The sequence below is a fragment of the Lepisma saccharinum genome, chromosome 21, assembly GCF_977018435.1.
Source record: "Lepisma saccharinum chromosome 21, izLepSacc3.1, whole genome shotgun sequence".
Taxonomy (NCBI): Eukaryota; Metazoa; Arthropoda; class Insecta; order Zygentoma; family Lepismatidae; genus Lepisma; species Lepisma saccharinum.
In genome coordinates, this window is record NC_139249.1 from 53,585,402 (window position 1) to 53,598,788 (window position 13,387).

General features: G+C 38.7%; 1 protein-coding gene across 5 annotated transcripts in view; it reads left to right on the forward strand.

The window, feature by feature from the left end:
• The window catches only part of LOC146004257 (putative E3 ubiquitin-protein ligase HECTD2), a 368,014-nt gene that overhangs the window by 295,482 nt on the left and 59,145 nt on the right, over window positions 1-13,387 (forward strand). The window lies entirely within an intron of this gene.

Consider the following 13,387-nt stretch of genomic DNA (forward strand, 5'->3'; position numbering starts at 1 on the left):
GCGGATAGTGGCTTTGCTAAAATATGTGATCTAAAGATATGAACAAAGGAAAACATTTAAATAGATGAAACAAAACATGTGTTGAAATTGTGTATATTAAATTGTTTTAATTTTGATGTAACAATAGAAACTCAGGTAAAATGTAAAGATATAGATAATATTGATAACTAAAATGTAATGGATTAAAACCTCCAAATTAAGTTGTAGTCCAAAATAATTAAAAAACAAAACAAATTAATGACGCAGATATTCTAAATGGTTTAAAATCTGATTCCATGGCATCACCAGAGAATTCCATTAGAGTGGGCCACAGGGTGACGAAATATTTTCAGATGAGCTCTTCGGTTGTTACAGCTACCAAGATACTCATTTTTCGTCTGTCATCTCTCACGTGCTCTCTTTCTTCCTTGTTTACTTATCTGTTTCTACTTTTTATCTTTCTTCCCACCATTCTCTCTCTCTCTCCCTTTACTTCTCCCTCTTGCTTTCTGCCTCATTCCAACTTCTTTTCTCTGCTTATTTCACCCTGTTCCTCTATGTCTTTCTTTCTTCGTCTGTTCCCTAGTTCAGTGGTTCCCAAAGTGTACGCCGCGGCGCCCTGGGGCACCGTAGCTGACTTTCAGGGGTGCCACAAAATGTTCCAATATTTTCATTTAAATGAAACTTACCTGTTATGAAGCTTTGGTTTGAGTTGCTGTTTTAAGTCCACTTTATGCACAGTAAGGCTAATCGGGACTGGACCTACAGTTTAAAGTGGAATCCGAACCACTTGTGCCTCCACCGGGTATCGAACCCGGGACCCCTTGATTACAAGGCAATGACGCTACCACTGCGCCATGGGGGAGGCCCTCCTGTTATGAAGCGATGTGATTGTTCCAAATACGTTTATTTGGTACTTTTTACATACAAAATGTTTCTCAATTTGAAATATGTGTTTACTTTTTAACTTAAGGCAAGTAACTTAACCACACTAACTGTGCGTTGCAAGTGGCTTGGGCGTCGCGGAAAAATCTTGAAACACTAATGGCTGTGAAATGAAAATTTTGGGAACCCCTGCCCAAGTTCATAAAATTTCATTCTTTCTGTCTCTCAATCCCTTCTACTTTCTCTTTCACTTCTGTCTCTTATTCTGTCTGTGTTTTACTTTCTCTCGTTATACATCTGTTCAGTATCAAATGAGTCTGCAAATTTCTCGTGTGTGCTTTTTGAATTTGAATTTAAAATTTTGGGTGCTTCAGCACTTAGGCTATTTTGCACCCGTCACATTATACGGGGGCCAGATCCTTACAAATAACAACTCTAACGTTGCATAACTAAAATCTTAAAATATTCTGACTTAGTTAAAAAGCTGAGGCTGTAAAGAGGCACTCAGCACACACAATGACAAAACACAGGATAACACACACAAAATTATACTGGCCACAGTGCCAGTCTCGTTCGTCTGCAAAATGCAGTCCATGGTGTATTGCGTGGAAGTGAGGTTGACTTTTGTGCGCCTACGTGGAAGTTGCCCCTTACACCCCTTCTCGTGTGTGCTATTTGAGTGGGCAGGAAGATAGAGTGACTCTTGCACAGAGGACCACAGCCCGGTGGCAATGACCTTGACTAGATTTGTACAAAATGTATGTAGAATATTCTGAAACTATTCCTGTGGATTCAGTTTCTTATTGCCAAGTTACTACGAGGAGAATCTTACTAAATGTAATGATCGATTTGTCAACAAAATATCAATAATATTTTTCCTTCTACACATATACAAATACTTGCTTCTCTTCTCTACAAACACATGATTCTTTTCGAAACAATCTTCGTGCTGAGGAGCAAGTTTTTGGATTCCCCTGCATACAAATCCGTCGCCTGGGAATTGAAGCAGTTAGCACTATCGCTTTTAACCCTCCACTGTCCTCAGACTTTTGATTTTCTATTTTTGATATCGATATCAGGGATTTCCATAAACAATACTCTACACTGTAGCCTAATCGGTAAATTGTCTGGAAATTTCATGCCAAGAAACACTGAACGAGAACCGACGGTTTTCTGCACTTCTGCATTAACAAGATCAGCGTGGTCGTCCGTTCGAACACTTTTCTCTTCAATGGTTGCCTGCGGGGGACTTGACACACTTTGGGTTGTAGAATTGTATTGAGCTTTAATAGCGTAATAAATAATAATAAATAAACAATTTTGGAAAATATATTTTTTTTTTGTTACTGTAATGGCCTGTACACGTTTTTACTACAGATGACAGAACGCAATGATCTTTAAAGAATCATTTTCATGTTCCACACAGCCGACCCCCATGACGGAGTGGTTAGCACATCGCGCTACGACGCCAGGGGTCCCGGGTTCGAACCCCGGCATGGATGTTTGTAAGTGTCCATTCATCAATTTCATCATATCCTGATTCATCTCCTTCTTCGCAAATTAGACAAAAGTGGCACAAAAAGCGAAGTAAAATAATGCAAATCAATCATGTTCCACATGTTGGGTTTCCAGTTCCCAGTTTAGTTTTCTGTCATGAGTAATAGTAGGATTGATTGATTGATCTGGTTTATGTTACTTCGCGTTTTGCTACTTTTACCTAATCGCGAAGATGGGGATGGGTGATGAATTGAAACGACACTCACAAAGATCGCCCATGCCGGGACGGAGATCGGTGCAATTGCCTGGCAAATACCAGTTCGTCATGCAAGACCACGGACACGAAGTATTCGGACAACAGAAAACGTCGTTGCTGTCAGACAGTCTATTGTGCAACCTCCCAAAAGTTTAGCCTGTGAGCATGCTGCTACTTTCGGTCATGTTCCGACTAGCCAGGAGAATTTTACACGCAGATGTGACATTCCATTCCATCCAAATGATGGTTAGCATTAACCTTCACAGATGGCCCCAGAGAGGAAATGACAAGGGGTGGGATCCGGTGATCGTGCAGTCAAGGTCCAAAAGTCGTTGAACAACCATGAATTTGTACTGATGAAACGTCACATCTGCGTGTAAAATTCTCCTGACAAGTCGATCGGACATGCCCAAAAGTAGAAGCATGTTCACGGAGGGAACGATCGGGAGATTGCACAATGAATTGTCTGATAGGAACATTCTCTGGTGTCAGATCACTCTGTGGCTTTGCATTTTAGTTTATTGCTGAAATTTAACATTATCCTCTGCAGTGTCTGCAGATAACCTCCTACAATATGTCAAGATATCCGTAAAGCAACAACAGGGTGTCCCAGTTAAAAGTAGGCCGGCTTCGATCAACAGTTACATGCCAAGCATCACGAAAATAAATGAAGTGTGTGTACTGATGACCTTCAGTACCTACCACGGTTCACGTCACAATGGACTATTCCATTTTACTGGTGCAACATAGCCGCCATTTGCCTCGTAGACAAATGTCTTTGAGCCGGGCTAATTTTACCTGGAACACGTAGTATATCGTCCTGGAATTGAAATTAGAATTCAAAAGACTGTGATAAGAGACTTTTTCATCTTTTCTATTTTCTCTGACCAGGTTTTGAAGGCAGAATTCCGTATTCCGTATGGAACAGACTACAGTTATATAGATCTGAGTATCCGGAGAAAAATAGGTCTGAGAGTGATAAAGCTCCCATTGCCTTCTTGATCCAGAAACAATAGATCATAGGGAATCAAAAAATTGCAGATTAGAATCTAATATTTCTTCTAGATATAATATTTTGTCCTCTTCTTCAACTAAAATGTCTTTTAGTATTTAAACTGTTACAAATAAATACTTTTTGCAACTCAAATCTTTAGTTTTACTGTAAATGAACGTGGCATTTCATTCTACCCAACGGTGAAATTTATCTATTGCATTCTGTAATTTGATAGAATCATGCCATAGCAATACTATAGCGGTCAGGCATCAAAGGGCCTGGAATGCCATATAATACATGCGATCAATTTAGGGCGGAGAGGATTTCTAAGAGAATCCAGTGTGACCCGATTGTCCTGAGAGATAGAACCACATGAAATGCACGATTCACTGTCACGAAGAGCTTGGGAGGAAGACTATTCCACTGTGTAGGAATTGGTAATCGTTACAAATGACTATCGATATTGTGGTGTAGCAGTTCTCATTTACAAGAGAATTCTCATTTTGGTCTAATTAGGTAAAAAGCATACAGCTGCAGCACCCCAAAAGGCAAAAAATTCAACTAAATAAAACTGTTTTAGAGAACATTACATATAGTTTGATGGTAGTTAGTTTACGATGTATTGAATTAGAAGAATAAACTTTTATTTCCAGGTTAAAACATTTTATTTTAAATTAATTGAATTTGAATTGTTAAGTCCACTTTATGCACAGAAAGACTAATCGGGACTAGACCTACAGTTTAAAGTGGAATCAGAACCACTGTGCCTTGTGTCTCTACCGGGTATCGAACTTGGTACTCATTAATTACTACGTCATCGGGGAGGCCGTTTTTTATCTACATTGCTGTGAAGCCATTTTCTGCCATTTTCATATTCCCCTAATGTGACGACAGTCGTAACTCACACATGTCAAACATTTAATTGAGAATTTTTATACTTTAATGTTCAGTTCGATTTTGTTTTGTTTTGTTTTTGTAAACGCGAATTTAAGGGAGAAAAATTAAGGTTCCTAGAAGAATAATCATCATTCTCGATACTTACATGTTCCTATATTAAATTTCAGTACCGGTACCTAAAATTTAAAGCAAACTAAAAATTAAAATTAATTTGGTTTTTCTTCTGAAACAAATATTCGAGGATTTAATGCAATTTCAAATTATTCTTCCACGATAAGAATGAAGCAACTTGTATAAGCGAAAGTTAAGTGATATGACTTTAACATGCACATTGTCGTATTTCTATGAATCCAAAGCACTTTTTTTTTTTGGATGTTGAAAATTTAGATGCGCCTTGGATTCGATGGAATCGTGTTTCTAAGTATCTATTGTGGTGTATATGGCCTAATTAACATCGTAAAATATGTATCATTATAAGATGGTTTTAATGTATTGTGGAATGTATTTTAGTGCAATCACTTTAGACGGTTTTCTTCGAAATAAAGGAACTAATTCATAACAAGATGACATTTGGTATGTAACGTCTTTATAGCATTAATAACAACATACCAAAAGTCCCCGTCGATCACCCGTACGATAAGTCCGCCATATTGAAAAATGGCACACAATGAAAATTTTCAGGAAATAAGGGAACCATAATTCATAACAAGTTGAAATTTGGTATATACCACCTTAGTAACAATAATAAAAACATACCAAAAGTCCCCGACGATCACCCGTACGCTAAGGCCGCCATATTGAAAAATGGCGGACACGAAATAATAGAACTGTAATTCATAACAAGCTGAAATTTGGTGCATAGCTTCCTTATAACATTAATAATATTTAAAAAGTTCCCGGCGATCACCCTGCTGCTAAGTCCGCCATATTGAAAACTGGCGGACAAACAAAGTTTTCAAGAAATAGGAGAAATATAAGTCATAACAAGCGGAACTTTGGTATATAACATCTTAGTAACATTAATAACTACATACCCAAACAAGAATGGACTTTTTTCTCGATGTCTTGCCGAAATACCAGTATTGATAAAAATAATTTGTTGTGTGACAACAATCAAGATTTCACAATAATGAGTCAGTCTATTCTTATCAGTGAAGTACGAAAGGGAAACAAAGGAAGAAGGTTTATTATTGTACTCTTTGCAGTAAAGAAGTGGTTAGTAAGTCAACGTTTGTCAAATGTACATTAGACGAACATTAAGAATAGAAGTATCACTCACATGATGCAGCATTTAAACGTAAAGTTATGTGCAGAGGAATTTGGAAACTATGAATGTAGTAGATTTACCGCAAGTGAAGTGTCAATTCGTTCGACAATGGAAATGTCAATGAAGCAGTATTTATTACGATGTCCAGTATGTACAGTCAAAGGCATAAAGAAATGCAATACCTCGATCCTGAAATATTCGCTTCCCTGAAAGACGTTATGTGTGTTGCATAACTCTACGGAGATAAGGACTTAAAAAGTAAATTTTCAATGGCAACTTTTACCACCGCCGTATATTTAAGCAACACACTTAATACCTTTCAGGAAAGCGGGTATTTCAGGATTAGCTGTCCCATCTTTATTGCCGGTGACTGTACATCTGTCTCTCTTAAATTCAAAGATTTTTTTTTCTCAAAGACTGAAGAAGGTGCGCTTTGAATTCGATGGTGTCTTGGATTCGAAGAGATATGGTATATTCCTCTGCGTAAGATTCTTAAGCAAAAGCTAATATCGGTATCAAGGCACATGCAATTGTTTACATCGACTTCGTTCTGACAGTGGATGAAGAATAGTCTACCCTTAATCTTCTCCTTCCCTCAACCCATGATTACGGGTAGTAAATAATTTGGGCGGAGGAAGACTTCGCGAGGGAACGAAAGTTAAATGTCGTTCGTTTTTCTTTTCGGCGTCCACAATCCAATGTTCCTGCCCCTTTCGGGGAGAATAGACCATTACTTCGAGTAAATTTCCATGTGGGACGTTGTCTATTTATGAAATCCGAACTCTCCTACACAACCGAATGATCGATGTTTAGCTAAAGGTCATCTGAGAAATATCGATTGTCGACTGCTTGACATGCACCAACTTTCACCCTGGGAAGGTTTCTCCCCAAGAACGACGCTGCTCTATTATCGTGGGCGAACACTCAACTATAATCACCCAAATGACTATCGGTAATTATTACTGCGTATAACACCAACGGTGTCGGGATCGAACTATAAGGGTAGGGTTAGCTCATAGCTAATCGCTTATGCTATATCTTCTTCTTCTGAGGTACCTAGATAAAACTTAATCTATACAACTCTTAAATGAATGGCAACTCACACATTTTAGGTTAAATGACCTTAAGACTGCATCGGCACGGGTAGCGTTAGAGAGAAAAGGATATTATCTGTCTTGTGTTCGAAGAGATGATCATTAATAGTTCCAAAGTTAAATCTCACACACACACTCCCTTAAGTCTCTTACACTGTCTCGTAACTTCTCTGTACTTCTCCCCCGAACAACTCTCTTCCTCCTTTCCAATTCTCAAACCCAACGTCGGACCCTGTGGCCGAGTGATTAGCACATCGCGCTGCGACGCCAAGGGTTCCGGTTTCGAATCCCGCTCGGGCTTGGTTGTTTGTGAATGTCCATTCATCAATTTCATCACTCATCCCCATCTTCGCAAATTAGCCAAGAGGCACAAAACGCGAAGTAAAATAAACTGAATCAATCAATCAATCAAACCCAACGTTCACTTTCCAAGCTAAAAACCAACTGTCTAGTCCAAGACCGAACTTGTTTCCTCCACAAGAAACTTCCCCCTACTTCCATCTCCTCCCTCCATTTTACCTATCCTGTAGCTGGAAATGCATTCTGCTGAAGTAGACGCATTCTTTTATTTCCTGCCTTTTACAAAGGTAAGTGTAACTCATGAAATGAGAGGTACACTACGACTGTAATTGTGCTGTATTCTGGCCCAGACTGTTACATCCCATTCACAATGAATGACAATTATGGAAAGCTTCAAGAAACGAGTTTCATATGTACGAGGACTGTCACAAAAGAAACATGAAGCTATAACTCTGAAAAAATATGCGATAGCAACAATCGGCTTGGGGTGTTATGCAACATTTGCTGCAAAATGTTGACTTGGGATATGACGGTGTAATACCGTCAATGTTCGTTACTATTCAACTACCATAAAAATATGATTTGACCGTTTTTAAAGTATTGCTATCGCATAGTTATCCTGAATGATGTAATTTTAAGGAATCAGTTTTTAAAGATATAGTATGGCACACGCAATTTATAATTAGAAAATATTCCAATTTAAATAAAAAAATGTTGGTCCCGTTCCTGCAGTTTAATAGGCAGACTGTTAAATTTTAACGGTATGATATTTTAAATTTTACGGTAACATTTAACAGTGTGGCTTATCAGCCTCACCTGGTGCAAGTTGAAACTTGTTTCCTTGGATCAGACGGCAGTCTGGTACCGTTATGTGAACACGTGTTTTCCTGTTGTGTCGGAAAATATATGATTTCAGAGCTGAATGCAACGAATAAAAATAAATTCCCTGGTGAAACTTAAGAAGTCAGCGACAGAAACATAGTAGATGTTGTCCAATGTACGGGATTTGACGAGAACACAGCAACGGCATATAGGGTTCGAATCCCGGCCCGGGCATTCTTTGTGAGTGTCCCTTCATCAATTCAATTTCATCATATCATAACTCATCCTCGTTCTTGCGATTAACCAAAAGGGGTAGAAGAGCGAAGTAAAAATCAATCAATCGAGCAATCCGCGCTCCGTGAATAAAATGAATACATATGCCTCCCTGATGGCACAGTGGCAGCGTCGTAGCCTTGCAATCAAGAGGTCCCGGGTTCGATGCCCGGTGGAGACACATAGTATTTGGGATCCCACTTTAAACTGTAGGTAGAGTCCCTTATTACCTTTACTGTACATAAAGTGAACTCAAAACACCAACTCAATCAATCATATGTTTGTATGGTAATTACAATTAAAATTTGACAGCGTGCCTCTAAGTTTACAAACACAGGAAATAACCCTTGTTTTCCTATTGTGAGCTTACGCGCACTCCATTTGTCATGTCACTGTGCTCTGCGACTAGAATGAGAAATAAGCATGGCGCCAATTACCACGTTATAGGCTTATAATGCATTTTTATACATTATATATTAAAGCTGAGCCGATACTAGTGGTATCTGTATCGGAAAGTATCGGTTGGAATTCATCTACCGATACCAGGCGATACTATTCCGGCATTTTGATGTTTCACGAGGTCTGCAAAACAAATGCCGCACGAGACTCACGCAGAGTCCAATTCTCCTGGATATTATGCAAAAATTTGAACATCCTTTTTGTTTTTCACCAATTTTGCACGAAAAACTATATTTTGTTATTACATAATATCTATTTTAATACTTTGTTGTAATTCTTAAATATTCTAAAGCAAATTTGTTGGTACTAAATTGTTGCATATATGTAACTGGAGAAGAAAATGTACACATCAATATTGATCAATATTTTCAACAAATTTTAATTATTATAATGAACTTCCGAATTTAAATTCGAATATGTAATCATCCATACAGATCAATAATAATTATAAATTGAAAGATTTAGTGTACCATAAACATATTTTTTTATAATTACTTAATGTTAACTATGGAGGGGGACCCGTTAATACTTTATAAACGGGCAATTTTAATTTTACGATAGTTGGATGGCAGCCGAAATTGAAGTGGTTTGACCGTCTTAGCTCCACTCAACTTTTCTGCAGTGTGAAAATGCGATCCCCTACACCGGAAGAATATTTCCGGCCACCTTGTGCCACCCCACTATATCTTTTCTTGCGTCGTCCTCTAGAACAAGTGTGTTCGAATGGCAGAGACCTGGGCTTCCCAAACTTTTTCGTTTCACGGCGCCCTTAGATTTTCAACATTTTTTCGCGGTGCCCAAGTCAGGCTGTAGTAAGCCTATCTAACAGTTGCGGCGCTCAGTTACTGTGGTTACATTGCTTACCTTAACTTAAAAAAAATAACACATATTTCAAATTCAGGAACATTTTATGTAAAAAGTACTAAATAATCACATATTTTCAACAATCATATCATGGTTGGAATTTATCTCGTGTAGACTAACAAGGAAGTGTCATTTAAGTACAAATATTGTAACATTCCATGGAACCACAGAATGGATGGTTTATGTAAGGTTAGGAATGATCGTTCAGGATTTTCCCGAGCGTCTGTAACTAACTAAACATAGCTCAGAAACTACACAAGATTCAGTGTTCCCAGTGGACAGGTCATTCAATAATACACAATATTACATTGTAAAAAAATGACAGAAAAATGGCCCGTGTTGTGCAGAATTGAACTGATATTGGACCATGACAATGGATCGACCCAGAAGGCTTTGTTTATGTATCGGTTTTTGACAGGATAAAACGATCCCCGTGTCTTAACGCCAACCTTACTGCAGAAGTCAGCCTACGTTGCAGGCCAATGATAGACATCACTTTTATCTTCTGGACAATGTCCTTGATGAACCCCCAAAGAAAAGGGATAATATCAGGATACCTTTTGATTATCTAAACCTGAAACAAGGCTTCACCATGGCTGTGGAAAAAATAATCGGTTGAAGTGGTAAACGAGTTGCCAACCATAATTAGCCGTGGGATTTGGGACTATGGTGTTGGTAAGTTGAAAGCGTGTATTTAGTAACATATCTATGTAAGAATAAGTCTTTCGAATTAGCATAATACATGCATGAACGAACATCGCTTACTTCTGACACTTTAATTTCACGATTACCTCACATTCGATGTTTCACAACCAAAGTCTATTCTACTCTTCCCCTGTGGTGTTGTTTCGACACTGTCTCACACTTATACAGCAATATATGTAATTAGGGTATTACTTTATGCACTTCCATTACATTATATTCTAAACGCCTTTCAATATACAATGGTGTTCTAGTTAACGAGATCTGCACAATCGTCTTTCATACTTGAGTGACTATATTTTTATTTTCCAACATCGAGAGTGACGTAAAATATTGGATAATTCATTGCCCTTAAAAGTGTTTCCAAGGTGTTAATATGTTTATATTTTTGTTCATGTCACTCAAAATCTTCGTTCATCTAGCATGCATTGAACGTCGTGGATCTAATATTTGTTTGTAAATTGGCGCCAAAGATCTGTCCCGCACCGTGGCCGTGCAGTCTAAGGCGTCAGGTTTTTGTACTGTAATGTTATTATATTTATAATTATAACTATATTATTTTGAATAGTTATGGGATAGGATTTTGTTTAATAAATTCCAATATGTAATTCCTTACATTAAGGATGTTAACTATTCAATGATGGGCGAACGAGTGGCGAACGTGTTACCCAATAATTTGTCTTGTTACTATTATTATTAATATTTTATATATTTGTTATTTTTACTTACTGTAGCAATAACAAATATATAAAATATTAATAATAATAGTAACACGAATCCTAAGGGACCGAAAAATCAAGAGTTCGTGTTAAGAAAATTCGTGCTAACCGGGGACTCAAATTTTATTGTTCCAATACAGTTATTTCTACATATTAACCATTTACAACACACATTATGTATGTCATCATAGAAAACACTACTACAGTACTACAGTAATTAACTTTTATAGAAAGTATTCACATATCATTTTCTGGTGAAAAAAATCGTGTATATTGCACTGTCGCAGACGGGAACGCAAATGCCTGGTAACTTCACAGCCAACTGTACTCATAGCTTCCGTAAAACTAGCGGTCAATTTGGATGTTGCAGCAAAACGTTCTAAGTGTCCAAGGCGGTTAACACTTCCTGGCGGGTGGGCGGAATGATATTGTCCTCCTCAATTTCTTCTGATGACATGATGATGGAGATCCACTGTGACGCCAATGCATGGACTGCTGCTTGCTTTTTGGGGTGCTGTATGCAACCCACGTTTCATCCCCTGTGATGATCCTGTTGAGAAAATCGTCATCATGGTAACGCTGCAGAAATGTCAGCACCGTGCCCATGCGTTTTTATTTGTGTTCGGGCGTCAGTTGTTTCGGCACCCACCGGGCACACAATTTCTGAAGCAACAGGCGTTTGGTAACAATGTCGTGCAAGAACGACCGAAAAATCTGCGGGAAATTGCTGCTGAGTTTCGTGATCGTGACGCGACGATCCTCCAATATGCGCTGCTGCACCTGCTCCACAAGCTCGTCCGTAACGGCCGGTGGCCGCCCACTGCGCTCGTCGTCACATTTTGCCGGCCTTCAGTAAATGTCCTGGCACCAACGACGCACCATCTGCTTGCTCATGACGTCTGGCCAGGTGCCTGCAGTCTCGTATCACTCCTTGATTTCGTTTTGAAGCCAGGAGGCGGAGCTTAAGTTTGTCTGCGTAAGATGGTCGCATCTACTTCAACCAATGACTTCAACAGACAGAAGAACATCGCATCGGCTACTGCAAGCGCACGCGGCTGGAAGGAGCATGGAAGTAAGCTCCAACTACAAACGAAAACTCTAGGTCTACTTTACACTTAAATGCTACAAAACAAACTATAACTAGCTTTATTTGATTATGGAATTTTATTCCTTCATGTTTCCTGTCGCTTCTGTTAGTTCAGCCGTGTGTTGAGCAGGCACCATTGCTTCCTAAATCTTATTCAAAAGTACACAAAATTACATGCTTTCTTACGGCATCTTCGAATGTTTTGGTCTGACTTCTCCGGTTCTGTCACGTGACCCGGCTTCAGGAAAATCGCGCTAGGCTTAACTGTTACTCCTCCCCCTTCATACCTCCATGGCCTGGCCCATACACCTGGCACAGCTGACGATGAATTTCTATCGGCTGCATGTTTTGCGCGATCAAGAACTTGATCACCGAACGAACCTTGCACTCGGCGGGAGATGGGATAAGTGCCGCCATGTTTCATCGCTGCCGCGACGCTACTGATTACTTTCGGGAGGCGTCTTCTAGGACATTCACTAGCCGTGACATTTGCCTCTCACGGATGCGCAAAACCGATTTCAACGCTCATGGTCTACCACCTGTGGGCGAGTGGTCAACTTACTTTCTGGATGCGTCTAATAATACATCTCTGCCTGGACCAACATTTTGTCCATGTTAACAGAGTGTTCGTCTTAAGCGAGTTTGTGTTAAGGAAGGTTTACTCTATTTACTTATTGAATTAAGTATTTACCATATTTAAAATAGTAAGGATGTTGGTGTGCATTAATATCATGACACATGGAAGGTAGGATTTGTGAAATTTTGTGAATTTATAACTTAAGTGTCCCAGCCCACCCCAGAAGGTTGGCGCCCCTGCAATCATTCTTAACCTTTTTAGTGTATTTAATATAATGAACTTGCCTCTGTAGAGTTGTGTATCATGTGAAATTGCTCGAAAATTGCAAATTTTGAGGACATATTGCAGGTACGTGCAACAACAGGTAGCTATTTGAAATTACTGTATGCACACTGTGCAATGTGATGTTAGAATCCAATTTCTCAAAGTAAGTTGGTGGCAAAAGAGCTTTCCTCTCGGATTTATAAAGATAACTTCATAGTGTGTATGCTTGTGTATGTGTGTGTGAATATAATAAAATTCAAATTTACTTCAAAATTAAAGACTCTACACTTTATGGTTACTGCTATTACCAGTAATACTTCTTCCAAAAGCAATTTAAACGAGCCTTCCCCAGATTTTTGCAATTTTTATGGGAAAAAGGACACAAAATTATATAAACATACATCGTAATACAACTTCGATCCAAAATATTTATGGAGTGTACATTTTTAGT